Source organism: Salvelinus sp. IW2-2015, unplaced genomic scaffold (genome assembly GCF_002910315.2).
Source record: "Salvelinus sp. IW2-2015 unplaced genomic scaffold, ASM291031v2 Un_scaffold3660, whole genome shotgun sequence".
Classification (NCBI taxonomy): domain Eukaryota; kingdom Metazoa; phylum Chordata; class Actinopteri; order Salmoniformes; family Salmonidae; genus Salvelinus; species Salvelinus sp. IW2-2015.
Genome location: NW_019944937.1, coordinates 19,352 through 31,258, shown reverse-complemented (window position 1 = coordinate 31,258; position 11,907 = coordinate 19,352). Strand labels below are relative to the sequence as shown.

Sequence of the window (11,907 nt, the reverse complement as noted above, 5' to 3'; positions counted from 1 at the left end):
GAACACAGAACACACACACAGCAGCAGACAGCAAAGATGGAGACAGCTGGAGATGATGCCTGTGTTGACTAAACCGTAGGCCTTCCTCAGCTTGGTAACATGACGGTGCCCATGAGGCTGTATAGCCGAGACCCCCATCAGAAGACTGAGCAGGGAGCCACTGATGCCCTGGGTGTAGGCGTAGCCCTGGTGATGCAATCGAAGCCCAGGACAGTTGTGTAGAGGAAGGCCAGGCCCATCCCAGCCAGGAAGACATCCTGGCGTAGTAGGCCCTCCAGCCATCCTTACAGGTGCTCAGCAGCCAGCGGAAGCGTCCGAAACACAGAGGCAGGTTGGTGATCTCCTTGAGGTTCAGCTCATGTCATCATCACTGAGGCCGGGGCTGATGTCACCACCTCACTTTGCTCTACTGAGAGGGAGAGGACAAGCATCAGTCATGATACTAACAATGCTCTACTGAGAGACAAGCATCAGTCATGCTACTAACAATGATCTACTGAGAGGACAAGCATCAATCATGCTACTAACAATGCTCTACTGAGAGGACAAGCACAATCATGCTACTAACAATGCTCTACTGAGAGGACAGCATCAGTCATGCTACTAACAATGATCTACTGAGAGGACAAGCATCAGTCATGCTACTAACAATGATCTACTGAGAGGACAAGCATCAGTCATCTACTAACAATGATCTACTGAGAGGACAAGCATCAGTCATGCTACTAACAATGCTCTACTGAGAGGACAAGCATCATCATGCTACTAACAATGCTCTACTGAGAGGACAAGCATCAGTCATGCTACTAACAATGATCTACTGTGAGGACAAGCATCAATCATGCTACTAACAATGCTCACTGAGAGGACAAGCATCAGTCATGCTACTAACAATGCTCTACTGAGAGGGAGGACAAGCATCAGTCATGATACTAACAATGCTCTACTGAGAGGACAGTAGAAAAAAAATCGGAAATATTGGCTGGATTCACAAGATGTTTATCTTTCATTTGCTGTACACCATGTATTTTTCATAAATGTTTTATGATGAGTATTTAGGTATTTCACGTTCTCTCTGTAATTATTCTGGCTGCTTTGGTGATATTTTTGATGGTAGCTGCAATGTAAAACTATGATTTATACCTCAAATATGCACATTTTCGAACAAAACATACATTTATTGATAACATGTTATAAGACTGTCATCTGATGAAGTTGTTTCTTGGTTAGTGACTAATTATATCTCTATTTGGTCGGTTTTGTGATAGCTACCTATGCGGTAGAAAAATGGTGAAAATATGCGGTTGAGTCTTTTGCTATTGTGGTTAGCTAATAGAATACATATTGTGTTTTCGCTGTAAAACATTAAAAAAATCGGAAATGATGGCTGGATTCACAAGATGTTTATCTTTCATTTGCTGTATTGGACTTGTGATTTCATGAAAATTATATTATATGATATCCCTGTCGCGTTAGGCTAGGCTATGCTAGTCAGCTTTTTTGATGAGGAGGATCCCGGATCCAGAGAGAGAAGCGGTAGAGGTTTTAACTAACTTAAGGCAACAGTGTTTTCAAGTAATACTACGTTTCCATAGAGATGAACAAGCGTTACACTACCGTTCAAAAGTTCGGGGTCACTTAAAAATGTCCTTGTTTTTGAAAGAAAAGCACATTTCTTTCCCATTAAAATTGATTAGAAATACAGTGTAGACATTGTTAATGTTGTAAATGACTATTGTAGCTGGAAACAGCTGATTTTCTATGGAATATCTACATAGGCGTACAGAGGCCCATTATCAGCAACCATCAGACCTGTGTTCCAATGGCACGTTGTGTTAGCTAATCCAAGTTATCATTTTAAAAGGCTAAATGATCATTAGATCCTGTTCTAAAGTGTTTCCAAGATGGCGTAGCAGTCAGATGTCTTGGTCCTCGTCTTGTTGTGTCCCGTGTATATATCTTTTATATCTTTTTTCTTTGCATATATTTTTAAAATATTTTTCTTAACCTCAACTTCAACATATTCTCCTGCAATCTACCTCACCCAATGTGTGGGATCTGCTATTTCTTTACTTTTGAACCGGAACCCCAACAGAAGTTAGCCAGCTAACTAGCTATTAGTCACCTAGCCACTGCTAGCAGTCATCAGCTAACCTTTAGCCCAGACAACTCTTGCCAGTCTGCACAGCGCGACTCAAACCCGAGCAAATCGGACATATTTTTCTCCATATCTCCAGATTCCTACCGCAAACTCTGAACCTTTTCACCTGGATCATCGCAGCTAGCTAACTGCTATTCCGAGTGGCCACTCCTGGCTAATGTCTCTGTCCCGAAGCAAGAACCAATTAGCCTAGAGCTAGCCTTTGCAAGGCCCATCTCCTGGCTAGCCGAAGAGGTCCATCAACCACTCCTTTGCCAATTGCCCTGGAACCCTTTGACTGCCGACACGGAGCCCCGCCGATTCCATCACGACTGGACTACTGACGTAATTTACCTGAGGGTTTTTTTCAACTGGACTGTTAGCTGAAGAGGCCCATCGGACAAATTCTTTGGCCACTATATCTATTTTGCCTGGACCCTTTTACCACACAGAGCCCAACTGATCTGAGAACAGAGCCTCGTTTTCAGACCTTCGCAGTTCCTGTCATGAATTTCGCTGCAGAAAGAGTTCTGMTTCACCCACAGACATAATTCAAACGGTTTTAGAAACTAGAGATTGTTTTCTATCCAATAGTAATAATAATATGCATATTGTACGAGCAAGAATTGAGTACGAGGCAGTTTAATTTGGGAACGATAAATGTCGAAGTTGAAACAGCACCCCCTATAGTGACACAAACAGATCACCCACCATTTCGGATCCCACCATACCTTCTCCGCTATGCAATCTGGCTTCCGAGCTGGTCATGGGTGCACCTCAGCCACGCTCAAGGTCCTAAACAATTTCATATCTGCCATCGATAAGAGACAATACTGTGCAGCTGTATTCATCGACCTAGCCAAGGCTTTCGACTCTGTCAATCACCATATTCTTATCGTTAGACTCAACAGCCTTGGTTTCTCAAATGACTGCCGCACCTGGTTCACCAACTACTTCACAGACAGAGTTCAGTGTGTCAAATCGGAGGGCCTGTTGTCCGGACCTCTGGTAGTCTCTATGGGGGTGCCATAGGGTTCAATCCTCGGGCTGACTCTTTTCTCTCTATACATCAATGATGTGACTCTTGCTTCTGGTGATTCTCTGATTCACCTCTATGCAGATGATACCATTCTGTATACTTCTGGCCCTTCTTTGGACACTGTGTTATTAACTGACCTCCAGACGAGCTTCAATGCCATACAACTCTCCTTCCGTGGCCTCCAACTGCTCTTAAATGCTAGTCAAACTAAATGCATGCTCTTCAACCGATCGCTGCCCACACCTGCCCGCCCGTCCAGCATCACTACTCTGGACCTTTCTGACTTAGAATATGTGTACAACTACAAATACCTAGGTATCTGGTTAGATTGTAAACTCTCCTTCCAGACTCACATTAAGCATCTCCAATCCAAAATTAAATCTAGAATCGGCTTCCTATTTCGCAACAAAGCCTCCTTCACTCATGCTGCCAAACATACCTTAGTAAAACTGACTATCCTACCAATCCTTGACTTTGGCGATGTCATTTACAAAATAGCCTCCAACACTCTACTCAGCAAATTGGATGCAGTCTATCACAGTGCCATCCGTTTTGTCACCAAATCCCCATATACTACCCACCACTGCGACCTGTATGCTCTCGTTGGCTGGCCCTCGCTTCATGTTCGTCGCCAAACCCACTGGCTCCAGGTCATCTATAAGTCTTTGCTAGGTAAAGCCCCACCTTATCTCAGCTCACAGGTCACCATAGCAGCACCCACCCATGGCACGCGCTCCAGCAGGTATATTTCACTGGTCACCCCCAAAGCCAATTCCTCGTTTGGCCGCATTTCCCTCCAGTTCTCTGCTGCCAATGACTGGAATGAACTGCAAATATCACTGAAGCTTGAGACCCATATCTCCCTCACTAACTTTAAGCACCAGCTGTCAGAGCAGCTCACAGATCACTGCACCTGTACATAGCCAATCTGTAAATATCCAATCCAACTACCTCATCCCCATACTAGCCTGTAATCYAACCCACAAATGCTGATGCTCCAGATYCTCAAKTAGTCTAAAGAAGGCCAGTTTTATTGCTTCTTTAATCAGAACAACAGTTTTCAGCTGTGCTAAAATAATTGCAAAAGGGTTTTCTAATGATCAATWAGCCTTTTAAAATTATAAACTTGAATAAGCTAACACAACGTGCCATTGGAACACAGGACTGATGGTTGCTGATAATGGGCCTCTGTATGCCCATTATGATATTCCATAAAAAAACTGCCGTTTCCAGCTACAATAGTCATTTACAACAATAACAATGTATACACTGTATTTCTGATCAATTTGATGTTATTTCAATGGGGGAAAAATTTGCTTTTCTTTCAAAAACAAGGACCCCAAACTTTTGAACGGTAGTGTATGTGCTGTGCATGTTGTGGAATTAGAGTAAGGTTTCTTGACCTCACCTATCTTTCAACCGATTTCATCCAATTTTACTGTAAAGTAAAGCTATACTTCACTGTAAAGTTGGATGAAATAGGTTGTAAGATCCACTTTACTTTACTTTACCGACACAACTACTGAAGCAGTCACACAGTGACCAGGACACCAGGACACTGACCTTGTGACCCCCTCCTCTCCACCAGTCCCTCCGTCCTCTCTGCTGGTCTCTCCAGGGAGGRCTGGCCGTCCTCGGGCGCGGGTGGTTTGACGGACAGCGCCGGGACAATGCGGTAGACCCGGGACAGGAAGATAAACTCCACTATGAGGGACACCAGGTTCCAGCCCAGGATGAAGCCYCAGCCGATCACGTTGGAGGCCAGGGTCATGACCTGTCCCACCGCCAGCGGTGCCAGGATGTTGGTCACCTGATCGATGCGCCGCATGGTAGCATTCATCCCTTCAGATCAGAATCAAACCAAAAGGTACAGGGTTTAGTTTGGTTGTGGTGATATGGTATCTGTGTTACCAGCTTTACTAATGCCTACATTATCAAACTATTCTGACTCTATTGTAATGCATGTGATACATCCTAGAAAAACTAAATACATAGAGTGTCTGATAACCTTGTGCTTTAACCAGCAGCCAGTTCAGCAGCTGAAACAGAAACAACAATCCCTCGTGATGTAATAGCGTGTGGCAGGTCTGCCAGTCTCACCGGCGAGGTGACCCCGGTTGTATCCAGTGATAACCACAATCCAGTCCCTCTGGATGGCGATGGTCAGCGCTGTGCTTGCTAGGTTAGCCACATCTGCCAGGACGATCACCACCGTATAACAAACCACCTTGTGTAAGTTTTGTGATGCAACACGTTACTACGCATGACAGCACAGAGCAGCAGGAGGCTCAGAACAGCAGCAGCAACAACATGGACACAGAACAGTGCAGGAGAAACAGCAACCGTCACAGCCGTTTGCAATAATATATCTAGCCTGATTCTCAACAGACCTGGGTTTAAATAGTGTTCATTTTCTTTCAAATACATTGAGCTTTTGATTGAGCACGCCTGGAGCACTGGATGGGTGAAGTTTGTCATTTTAGGACTATTCCATTGGTTCCATTGCACCAGGCAAACTCAATCAAGTGCAGATAAAGTCTTTGAAAGGATACAAATGCTATTTGAATCCATATCTGATTCCAAAACATACTGTTGGTTCACATCATGAGAGTTTAGACAGTATGGGAGAGAAAATGAAAAATATACTCACAGTTAACCAGCCATCCCAAATGCTCTCAATCCACTGTTTATATAAGAAGACCAACATCAGCACAATGCTACACACCGTCACTGAAATGTTCTGAACCAACAACGATGCATGCGCCACTAAAACCAAGGAGGGAGAAGAAACTAAGACTCTAAAATATTCTGGGACAATGCATTTCAGAGAACCATAAAGACTTCTACAGAACCATAAATGTATCATTGGTCTTAAAYGGGCATTCTGCAGTTGCTATAGCACATTCATTTTTGGACTTTTAAAGTAATSATATATAGCRATTGATTCTAAAATAYTATAACTTATAAATGACTCATGASCTTAGTTKATCTGTTGTACCCCAMTAGATCCCCAAATATACGCTTGTTTTACMTTGTAATTGTAAACTAACTCTGTATAGCTTCAAAACATGATTACAACTATAATGTTCGTCTCATGGATGGTCAGTACTTGCATCCATAGCTCTATCTATGAATTTGTGAGTGGTTACATTTATCCAGCCAAATCCCTCAGCAATTTACCAAAATAGTGGTGGGGTGCAACTTCGTTACTGTTTGAACTGCAGAGTGCCCATGTGAGGCAGAGAGACAGGAAATTAGGAGTGCATCCCAAATAGCATCCTATTCCCTATTAGATTTTAGTACCTTTAGGGTGCCATTTGGGACTAGATCAGTCCCTATAGCTGTAAATAGAAGATATTGTTGGTCTAACCTTTGTTCCTGGGGTTGCGGTCAACCCAGTCCCCAATCAACGCCCCTAGSAGCAGCACTGACCCCGCCACCACCAAGCCGAATATTGCGGTCAGCAGCAGGTTACGTCCATACAGCTCGATCAGGAACACCGAAATGGCAAAGTGCCACATACGGTCACCCTATTAGAAAGACAAATAGTCATCATGACGGAGAAGAAGGTTTTTAGCTTTTGGCTTTTAGCTTTTTACTCTTTCTAGGGGTAGAGGGCATAAAGACAAATGTAAAGTATGTCCATTTTTCAATGATTTGCAAGACACTACCAGGTTYATGACATWAACCTTATAGTGTCCAGCCGGTATGGCTTTGTAGCTCCCTTACCCATTGTTCTTACATGAAAAGGCTTCTTACCCACATGGACAGTGCCCCACTGACGTAGATCAGGAATTTAGGGCCCCTGAGGTAGATGAGGGCTGACCCTGGTGAGTAAGTTCAACAGAGACACACAGTAACATGAACAATAACCAGAGATAACATCATTATGAGTCTACAGGACACACTCTGCATCTATAGCTGGAAAACCACCTAATATTAAGCACTGGGCATCAGAGTATGTCTGAACATATTTCGGACCAGGATGTTGTCTGATCAGAAAACAAAAGCATTAAGTTGCTCTTATACCTAACACTTTACATTAAGTAGCTCTTATGCCTAACACTTTACATTAAGCAGCTCTTACAACTAAACACTTTACATTAAGTGATCTTACACCTACTGTAACACGTTACATTAAGTAGCTCTTATGCCTAACACTTTACATTAAGCAGCTCTTACAACTAAACACTTTACATTAAGTTGCTCTTATACCTAACACTTTACATTAAGTAGCTCTTATACCTAACACTTTACATTAAGTTATCTTACCCTACTGTAACATGTACGTTAAGTTGCTTATGCCTAAACTTACATTAAGCAGCTCTTACAACTAAACACTTTACATTAAGTTGCTCTTATACCTAACACTTTACATAAGTAGATCGTACACTAAACTTACATTACGTAGATCTTATACCTAACACTTTACATTAAGTAGCTCGTACACCTAAAACTTTACATTAAGTAGCTCTTATACCTAACACTTTACATTAAGTTTTGCTATACCTAACACTTTACATTAAGTAGTCGTACACCTAAAACTTTACATTACTAGATCTTATACCTAACACTTTACATTAAGTAGCTCTTAACCTAACACTTTACATTAAGTATTCTTATACTAACACTTTACATTAAGTTTTGCTATACCTAACACTTTACATTAAGTTTTGCTTATAATAACACTTTACATTAAGTTTCGCTTATACATAACCCTTACATTAAGTAGCTCGTACACCTAACACTTTACATTAAGTTACTCTAACACCTAACACTCACATTAAGTTTCTCTTATACTAACACTTTATATTGGGTTGCTCTAATACCTATAAAATGTAACCTGTTTACGACAATCACAAAGTGTTGTTACTAATCAATAAGTAATGGCTGTGTAGTTGTATTGTCAGGTCATGAGGTCAGGGTAAACTCCTGGTCATCTCTCTCTCTCCACTCCCGCAATAGACGAGCTGACCTGATCTACTCCTGGCCTTCCTGGCCCGAGCCTCCCTGATGTCATCAGACTCAAACTCCACCACCACCCCTCCACACTGGGCTGCGTCTGCTCGCAGGGACATCGCCTGTACAGAGTCCAAACCAGGTCACCGGTAAGGGTCAGAGGTCACACAACTACTGTACAAGAATCCAGAAGGGGCTTGTCAACAATGGAACTAGTAGAATTAAGAATGGGCTTGCTCAACTCAATTGAACTAGATATACAGTTGAAGTCAGAAGTTAACATACACCTTAGCCAAATACTTTAAACTCAGTCTTTCACAATTCCTGACATGTAATCCTAGTAAACATTCCCTGTCTTAGGTCAGTTAGGATCACCACTTTATTTTAAGAATGTGAAATGTCAGAAAAATAGTAGAGAGAATTATTTATTTCAGCTTTTATTTCTTTCATCACATTCCCAGTGGGTCAGAAGTTTACGTACACTCAATTTGTATTTGGTAGCATTGCCTTTAAATTGTTTAACTTGGGTCAAACGTTTCGGGTAGCCTTCCACAAGCTTCCCACAATAAGGTGGGTGAATTTTGGGCCATTCCTCCTGACAGAGCTGGTGTAACTGAGTCAGGTTTATAGGTCCCTTGCTCCGACACGCTTTTTCAGTTCTGACCACACATTTTCTATATGATTGAGGTCAGGACTTTGTGATGGCCCTCCAATACCTTGACTTTGTGTCCTTTTGCCACAACTTTGGAAGCTTGGGGTCATTGTCCATTTGGAAGACCCATTTGCAACCAAGCTTTAACTTCCTGACTGATGTCTTGAGAAGTTGCTTCAATATATCCACATAATTTTCCTCCCTCATGATGCCATGTATTTTGTGAAGTGCAGCAGTCCCTCCTGCAGCAAAGCACCCCCACAACATGATGCTGCCACCCCCGTCTTCACGGTTGGGATGGTGTTCTTCGGCTTGCAAGCCTCCCCCTTTCTCCTCCAAACATAACAATGACCATTATGGCCAAAACAGTTCTATTTCTGTTTCATCAGACCAGAGACATTTCTCCAAAAAGTATAGTACTTTGTCCCCATGTGCAGTTGCAACCGTTGTCTGGTTTTTTTATGGTGGTTTTGGAGCAGTGGCTTCTTCCTTGTGAGCTGGCCTTTCAGGATTGTCGATTAGGACTCGTTTTACTTGGTATAGATATATTTGTCTATGTTTCTCCAGCATCTTCACAAGGTCCTTTGCTGTTGATTTGCACTTTTTGCACCAAAGTACGTTCATCTCTAGGAGACAGAACGCGTCTCTTCTTCCTGAGCGTATGACGGCTGCGTGGTCCCATGGTGTTTATCATTGCGTACTATTGTTTGTACGAGAGACGTGGTACCTTCAGGCATTTGGAAATTGCTCCCAAGGATGAACCAGACTTGTGGAGGTCTACAATTTTTTCTGAGGTCTTGGCTGATGTCTTTTGATTTCCCATGATGCAGCAAAGAGGCACTGGGTTTGAAGGTATGCTTCGAAATGCAGCCTCAGGTACACAGTCAACTTAGTGTATGTAAACTTCTGACCCACTGGAATTGTGATACAGTGAATTATAAGTGAAATCATCTGTATGTAACCAATTGTTGGAAAAATTGCGTGTGTCATGCAAAACTATAGCTTGTTAACAAGAAATGTGTGGAGTGGTTGAAAAACAACTTTTAATGACTCCAACCTAAGTGTATGTAAACTTCCGACTTCAACTGTAACTAGTAGAATTAAAATGGGTCTGTTCAACTCAAAAGAACTACAATATAACTAGTAGAATTAAGAATGGGTCTGTTCAAGGCAATAGAACTACAATATAACTAGTAGAATTAAGAATGGGTCTGTTCATCTCAATAGAACTACAATATAACTAGTATAATTAAGAATGGGTCTGTTCAAGGCAATAGAACTACAATATAACTAGTAGATTATGATGGGTCTGTTCATCTCAATAGAACTACAATATAACTAGTATAATAAGAAGGTCTGTTCATCTCAAAAGTCTGTTTAAAAGGTATATACTTGCATTTCAGAGTCTAAGGGCATAACATAGTAATAAAAAACCGAAACTCATTGAAAATATTCTTTAGAACACGTGTCAAACTCATTCCATGGAGGGCTGAGTGTCTGCAGGTTTTCACTCCTCCTTTGTACTTGACTGAGGAATTAAGGTCACTAATTAGTAAGGAACTGCCTCATCTGGTTGTGTAGGTCTTGAAAGGAAAACCAAAAATCAGAAGACTCTAGGCTCTCTATGGAAGGACTTTGACACCCCTGCTTTTGAAGATAAATTCATTTTAACAGCACATCAACATTTAAATGACAGGTTTAAGAATAGTTTGTTGACATGAAGTAAAATGGCACCTTATTAAGTCTCAACCATGTCTAACATGTTCATCTGTTGAAGTCAGTATCTGGTTGCATTTGACAAGATCAGATAATGTTCAGTGACAGACACAGGATGGATTCTGATTCATAAACCATCATGTTATTATCTTAGTGCCAACAGTCTGCACATCTTGTACCTTATCCTTTCATATCTCAGAAACCATCTCAGATAAACGTATCTCAGACAAAAATTGTCAACCAGAAAGTACATCACACCGCAAATGTTGATCTCAAGTTGTTTGTGCTTTGCCTGTCTGAAATTAATTCAAATAGTATTTCAGTGTATTGAACATGACTTGCAGTTCAGATTCTGAGGCCTACATATAAGATGGCTCCCAAAGGTCATTAGGTCAAAACATCTGCAGCAGGGTACACATTCTGTTTACCTCAAATCTGGCAATAACATACTGTACCTCAGGAAGACATTTCACAACCATCAAGCCAAGAACACACATAAACACATTTTAAACTTAAATCCCTGAAAACAAATACATTTGAGCCTTTCTAGCCTAGCGTCATGTGCTGCTTCAATGTGCACTAAACTGCAGAGCAAAACCAAGCAACATTTCCAGTCCTCCGTGTAAAAAGAAAGATATGAACACTTCTCAAGACATTTCTGAAACAATCCCAACATCACCTTGGCTCTGATGTTAGGGTGAATCCTTGCTGGTGCTCCTTGATGAGGTGTCTTTTGCCATGTATCCTACATGGAGATGCTCCTCTTCCCGGAGACCTGGATTCAAGCTATAGTAGTCTGAAAGGCTTGATAGAATCAGTGTGTAAAAATGCACCATTGATGAAAGTGCCAGAAAAGCAGACGAGGGACAACAAAAGCAGCCAGAGTATTCCAAAGCACGTGACAATGAGGGGACAATATCTCTTCCCCCCCCCCCCCCCCCCCCGCACCACGAAAGGATAACTGTGTCACTCGTATGACACATGCACACACAGACAAAAACCCACACACAGAAGCACACGCGCATGCGTGCACACACACACACACGAGACCAGTTGAGTTCTGATAAAACTGGACCAGTGATAACATGAAACCATAACAAATTACACAAAGTTCTTCACCGTATGTAAGTTATGTATGTAAGTTATACGGAACAAAAATATAAACACAACATGTAAAAGTCTTGATCCCATGTTTCATTAGCTGAAATAAGAAAGCCGGTGACGTCGACCGCCGAACGCCGCCCAAACAAGGAGAGGAGCCGACTTCGGCGGAAGTTGTGACAAACCCTAATAAAACAAACAGACAAATACATGATTATCCATGACTGATTCTATGTTATTATTATTTTCTTAAATGTATATTTGTATGTATTTTCTGACTTTATTAACCAGAGAGAGCGA

General features: G+C 41.8%; 1 pseudogene; it reads right to left on the bottom strand.

Annotated features, from left to right (window-relative positions):
- Window positions 1-11,280, bottom strand: part of LOC112076281 (ferroportin-like) — a 13,538-nt pseudogene extending 2,258 nt beyond the window's left edge.
- Between the last annotated feature and the right edge of the window lie 627 nt (window positions 11,281-11,907).